This window comes from Malus domestica, chromosome 17 (genome assembly GCF_042453785.1).
Source record: "Malus domestica chromosome 17, GDT2T_hap1".
In the NCBI taxonomy this organism is placed as follows: Eukaryota; Viridiplantae; Streptophyta; class Magnoliopsida; order Rosales; family Rosaceae; genus Malus; species Malus domestica.
The window spans coordinates 23884206-23891048 of record NC_091677.1 but is presented as its reverse complement, the minus strand read 5'-3'; the positions used below and the strand labels follow the sequence as shown (position 1 = coordinate 23891048).

At 38.0% G+C, this 6843-nt stretch overlaps 1 long non-coding RNA gene across 1 annotated transcript; it reads left to right on the top strand.

Annotated features, from left to right (window-relative positions):
- Positions 1 to 2751: 2751 nt before the first annotated feature.
- Positions 2752 to 3986, top strand: LOC114822638 (uncharacterized). The gene is made up of 3 exons (XR_003770760.2): positions 2752 to 3209; positions 3296 to 3376; positions 3478 to 3986. It is a non-coding gene; the product is annotated as an uncharacterized lncRNA (long non-coding RNA).
- The last annotated feature ends 2857 nt before the right edge of the window (positions 3987 to 6843 follow it).

Sequence of the window (6843 nt, the reverse complement as noted above, 5' to 3'; positions counted from 1 at the left end):
AGAATATTATTATTCGTTATATGTCTACCAGGCATAAAACTAGCTTGATTTGGGCTTATCAATTCAAGGAGAAGAGGCCTGAGCCTAGCTACAATAATCTTAGTTATGACCTTATAAAAAGTGCAACATAGACTGATTGATCTAAAATTCAGCATTCTTTAAAGGTTCTTAATTTTTAGGCACAAGAGCAATTAACGTATTGTTCAGACCATGAGGTAATCTCTGAGTTTGAAATGTTATTTTGACCATATCAACAATATCACTTGTACATCTACCCCATTGAGCTTGATAAAAGCAAGCAAGAAACCCATATACACCCGGTGCTTCAATACCTCCAATACTGAAAAGGCTATCCTTAACTTCAGCATGGTCAATCTCTTTATTAAGTGATATAATATCATCCAAATGAATGGAAGGAAAAGTTTAGGTAGGGAAGTAACATGTTTAGGCCATTGCCCATGAGAGACGAGTGTTTGAAAGTACTCCACGACAAGACTCTTCAGGTCATCAGGGTCAACAATCCATTCACCTTGGTCATTCTTTATTCCCTCAATTATATTTCTTCCTCTTCTCACAATCGTGGTAAGATGAAAAAATTTGGTATTACGATCATCGTCTTGTAACCATTTCAATCTAGACTTTTGATGCCAAAAGACAACTTCCTGATTTAAACTTACGTTGAACTCTTAAATTAATTCCCTCTCCAAATTGAGAAGAAAATTGTTTGGGCCTCTGCATAGTGCTTTTTGGATACCAGCAATGCGTCTAAGGAGCTTCTTCTTCTTATTCTGCTTTAAGTGCCCAAAGACATGAATATTCCATCTTTTCAAGGGCTCAACTAGAGCACAAGTTTTGTCATGGTAGAACCATAAGAATTATCCCAATTTTCTACAATAAGCTCATCAAATGTGTCATGCCTAAGCCACATAGCCTCAAATCTAAAAGGTCTTTGAAGTGGATTGGGGACATGAGAAGATTGAAGACTAATTTTGATAGGACAATGATCAGATTTAGTACGTGGTAAGTGGAAAACACATACTTCTGGGAATAACTTTCTCCAAGCCATATTACATAAGCCTCTATCAATTCTTTCCAGAGTCTTCTTGTTAGCCCAAGTGAATTTAGAACAAACATATCCCAACTTCAACGGACTATTTGTATCCACCTAAGATTTAAAGTCCTTGATCATACAAAGAGAAACACCACCTAGTTTATCACCCACCTCTAACATTTCATTAAAATCCGTTGTTAACATCTATGGCATTTGGTGGCAGTCAGCTACACCATTAAGGTAATCCCACAATTTTCTTTTCTTCGCAATAAAAGGGCTAGCATAAATGAACGTAAATAACCAGGTGTTAAAACCAACTCCCCTCACGTAAGTCGAGATGGATTGATCAGTGGTTCTAATGATATCAATATGAACCTTGATGTTATCCAAAAGAAGCCATAGCCCTCTAGAGAGCCAATTAGCATCCACTATTTCAAATGAAGGAAAGCCCAACGATTTGACCACATAAAAGGCTCTCGTACCACTAATTCTAGGCTTACAAATCACAAGAATCTCCATTTTGTGGCTCTGCTTTAAATTAGTAACATTATTCTGAAATTTGGTGCAGCCAGATCCTCTAGAATTCTATACAACTATATTCATGCTTAAAATTAATACGGACTGAGAAGGTAGAGAGCCAACATCATCTAATACCAAGCACCTCACCTCTAAAAATGTTGACAAAACGCATACCTATCATATAAAAATTCGACATTATCACCCGACAAATCAAAGACCAGGATACCCAGAAATCAAGAACACAGAAAACCCTAGAATTTTGCTGGTACAGATTAACAAAATTGCAGACAAATACATAAATTTGGGACGAATTTCCAAATTAACTCAAATGGGTTACTAGTCCACAACCATCTGCATCAACAACTGAGGCATTAGCAACAAGGATTGAAAGAGAATTTTTCTTCGATTAGTAGGAAGGCTAGTTTGCTTTCACTGAGGAGAGAGAATTTATTGCAAGGGAGAGAGAATCATTCACTGATGAAGGAGAAAACTCATATGCGTGAGAAACTCTAACAGAGTAGGTGGATACTCTCACAGAGGAAAGGGAGACTCTCACAGGGGAGATGGAGACACTGACGGATGGAAAAGATTGTATATTTGATCTTTTTACCCCTGAAAAGATGGAGGGAACAGAGTAAATTGAAAAGAGAGTGAGGTAGTATGGGGATGGGCTTCGGAGAGAGATCTCCACACACAAAAAGAAATATTTTAATAAGATGAAGTGCTTGAAAAGATGGAATGGTGGATGTTTTGACTGGGATCTGGGGAGGAAATTTGTGTGGGGGGGGGAGGGAGGGGTGGACAAGAACACTATAAGGAAAGCAGGAACTTAGAAGAATAAGGGGATATAAGGGTTAACGGGGGAAAACAAGAAACCTGGTTTGATAGAGAGATCAGATCTAGGGGAAAGGATGAGAAGAAAAGATGGCTTACCAAAAAAAATAAGCAGCAGAGAGAAGCTCACAGGAAAGGAATTTGATAAATAATTTGAGTGTTAACCTTTTGGTTTGAACATTAAAGGTTTGACACTTGTGTGAAGCTGAGGTTTGACACTGCTTTCCGAATATAAACATTATATTGTTTGCTTCCTAACAAATTAAGATTCTAGTTATTATTGTAAACCGACAAACTTTATCAATATCTTATAAACTAGTTGTCAATTATTCTTATACGTGGTCATTTTGTTTGTCATTTTGTTTTTCATATTTGTAGGTCATTTTTGAAATGGAGGACATATCCCCTGAGGTCAATGCCTACTTAGAGGAGACCTTAGCAAGCCGGTACAAAGATTGGAAGAGCGCTCTTCACAAGCATTTTCAGCTATGGGAATCTCCGGATGCTCGCCTACAGGGTTGCCCACTCGAGTATAAGGAGCGGCGAGAGGATTGGGAGTGGCTCTGCACACATTTTACGGATCCAAAATTTTTGGTATGTACATAATACTTTAATAATAATTTATTGTTTTTGTTATTTTATTTAAGCTTTTTTTAATAATTTCTTTCAAATAGTCGCACTAACATATATATTGTATGTTTAACAAAAGAAATCTGCTGCTGGCAAGAAAGCTCGGGACTCAAAGACACTTCTCCACCATTCTGGTTCGAAGCCCTTTTCGTATAGGGTTGAGGCACGACGTGAGGTAAAAGTATATTAATTTTGAAATTTTATACAATTTATTTTATATTATTGATTAATAAAATTTTCTTAATGTTTTTTTTTCTTTAGGAGGGTTCTAAGTTCCCACAGATTGACCTGTTCAAGCATGTTTACGTTCATCCCAACAATAAGAACAGTGACCAGCTTTATGTAAGTATATGTAATTGTTATTTTTCTTATTTTTATGAATCGTTCAAATATTATTTATATTTTGTTATTAAACATTATATGTTTCTTCTTTATTATTACAGGGTGATATGGTGGAAAAGAGCACTGCTATTCTCCAAGAAGCAACATCGCAGCTTCCCCCAAAGACCCCGATCGAGGAGGTCATTGTACCCAAGGATGCAGATGTTCAGATCGTGACTGAGGTCCTGGATCAGAAGTTTGGTCGTCGTCATGGTAAGGTTGTTCGGTGTACGGGGAAGGCGGGGGTTCGTGAAACGGGTGCCTCTTCTTCCAGATTGTCCATAGGAGAGGTCAATTCCTTGAAGGAGGAAGTGACAACCCTAAGAGGTCAGGTTGCGGCCCAGGACGAGAGGATGAATATGATTGTTCAGGCCTTAGCGATGTCCGGCCTCCAAATCCCGACGATGCCAGCACCTAATGTTGCTCCACCTTCGACTTCCCAGCCATTTTGCCCAGACGATACCGAGTAGCATGATGTATTAAACTTAGAAGACTTGTAGTTTTTTATTTTTTTGTTCGGACAAACGTACATTTTCATATATTCTATAATTAATTACTTTTTCTTGGTTTATTAATTATTTTTTAGAATTTAATTATAATATTTATTAAAAATTAAATAAAAAAATATAAATGACAAAAAAAAAAAAAAAAAACTTTGCGCGACGCAGGATCTACGTCGCGCCAAGTATCTTTGCGCGACGTAAGTAGACACTACGTCGCGCAAAGTATATTTGCGCGATGTAGATCCTGCATCGCGCAAAGCTACTTTGAGCGACGTAGGTAGGCACCGCGTCGCGCAAAGTATCTTTGCGCGACATAGGACCTGCGTCGCGCAAACCCTTCCTTCACTGCCTTCGCGCGACGGTTCTTGCGCGACGAAGGTTCGTTTGGCTAATTGTTGGGCGACGTATTTTTGACTTTGCGCGACGACGGTCCTACGTCGCGCAAAGTATTTTTTGTACTAGTGAACCTTGGTTGTGCTACATCTTTGTGCCCCAATATCAGCACAATAGAAAACCCTAGTAATTATTTCTCTCTCTATCTCTCAACATGGATCGATATCGATGATTACTCATTACTTATACTCATCTTTGTTTTTTTTTTTTTTTTTTGGTTTTTTTCAGATGGAGAAAAAGTAGACGCCTGCGTTAATTCTTGTGATGGAGCTTGCCTCAGTTCGCAAGCGCCAACAAAGAACTATGAACAGTTTGGTTTGATTAGTATTTTCTCTGGTATTAGTGAAAAATAAATGTCATTGTACTTCAAAATGAGATCAGGTTCTGGACTGGAAGTCACAATCTGAATACTCTTGTATTTGAAGAAGCAATTAAATATTGAATATAGGTTGTAGTAAAGCAGCTTTTTTTTTTTTTTGTTGGAACAGATAATTTCATTAATTTGATAGAATGTTACAGGCCAACACAAAGGAAGACAAAATAACCCAAATATATTGGGAGACACAGATACATACATGTCCAGCCCAATTAAATAAAACTAAAACGGAAACCCAAATCCCTAATTTTCTGCCGCAGAAAGCAGCGTCCACCGCCCTCACCGCCACGAAAGTCTTGCCAGTAGCTACCAAAGCAGCAACACTAGAAAAAACGACCGAGTGCTGAAAATGAACCAGACATCGCAGAACAAAAGCACCAAACCCGCAAGAAGAAGCACACCACATCCAGATTTCTTCACCAAAGTTGCAGAATCAAAAGATAGCCACCACATCAAAATCTCATTCACTAATCCCTGCAAATATATACAAACACAGTAGCACATGGATAGAAGGTGAGGCTAAGGGGGTATGTAAAATATCCTTACTTTGGCTGAAGCAGCAGTACACTTGGCCTTAAGGGAAATCCGGCAAGCCCTTTTGGGGGGGGGGGTAGTGAGGGAGGGAAATAAATCTGGCAACCATATTCGGCCTAGAATCTGAAGATCAGAGCAAAGGATGGGGTGGGGATGGTTTATGGGGAAGGGAGGAAGAGGGGAAAAGTGAGGGCAGATGGAGTTTTGGGTTTAGAAAAGAACGGCCAGAAGAGAAGGATGGGTGGAGAGAAGGGACATGAAGCCCAAAAGTGAGGTAAACTCACGGGAAATTTTGAGACAAAGCTCAAGGAAGCTGAGAAAAATCTCAGGTGAAAATTTAAAAAAAAGAAAAGAAGAAGAAGATGATTAGGAGAAAGAGGGAATGAGGAGAACAAGGAACTTGGACAAGGATAGTCACTACTACAAAAGGGCCTTATTGTGTCGGTGGGTGGTGTCACTTTTATACAACATAGTGGCGGATAATACATTCCGACACCCACTTAACATGGTGTCAGAGTTATTGTCGGTTATAACCGACATAAACTGTTAATGTCGTCTATAACCGACATTGATTTTAATATTTTTAATACTGGTGTTGCATTAAAAAAATAATGTGTCACTTTTAACCGACATAACGTTAGCGTCAGTTAAAAGACAAATGGTGTCACTTCTGGCCGACACTAATGATAGTTTTTAAATATTTTCAAAGACAGTGTCGGTTGTAGGCGACATAGGTTTTAATTTTTATTAAAAATTTTGAAATCGGTTGTAACCGACATAATGTTAGCGTCGGTGAAAAGAAATATTTTCAAAACTGGTGTCGGTTGTAGCCGACATAGGTTTTAACATTTTTAAAATATTTTGAATTAAAAACCTACAAATTCTGCAAGCAGCAAACTAAATCAGCCGTGTTTGCCTTATCTTTCAAATGCATCTCTACATCTTCCTGTCAAAGTAATCCACGGTCAAAGAATGCAGGATTGAAGAGACCAAAAATTATCCAAAGCAAGCAACTAAAAGCAGCTAAAAGTTTCACCCAAATATATAAATTTCTGATCTAGATATTTCATATTAGATGAATCCTAGATAAACGTCACTCAGCAACCGTTATTAGAAGAAACCAACAAAGCCAAAATAACCCTGAATTCATGCTAAAGCAAACCCAAAATAACCCTGATTCTGAATTTTCGACTTACGATGCGAACTCGTAGGGGTGGACGAAGATTCTGGTGAGTGCAGCTTTTGCGAACTCGTAGAGTCGGTTGTGAGTCGACCGCATTGGTCGGATAATCTGAAATATTAGGAGGAAATTTCTTGCTTGTTTTCCACGAGGAAATGGATCGAGAAGACGTAAGTGTTAGAGTTATCATCTTTTAATTCGACGTGAGTTTCATTAAACCGACGCTACGTGAATTTCAAAATGTGTGTCAAAAGTTGGTGTCAGTTTAGACCGACACCAACATTAATTTAAACCGAAGGTGGTTCATTTTTAAATTATTATGATTATTAATTTTAGTTTCTGTTTTGTATTCTAACTAGTTTTATGCTGAAATTGAAAATTTATTTTTGTTTCTTGGTTTTTAATTGTTTTTTCTGTATTTTTAAGGATCAACTCAACGGAG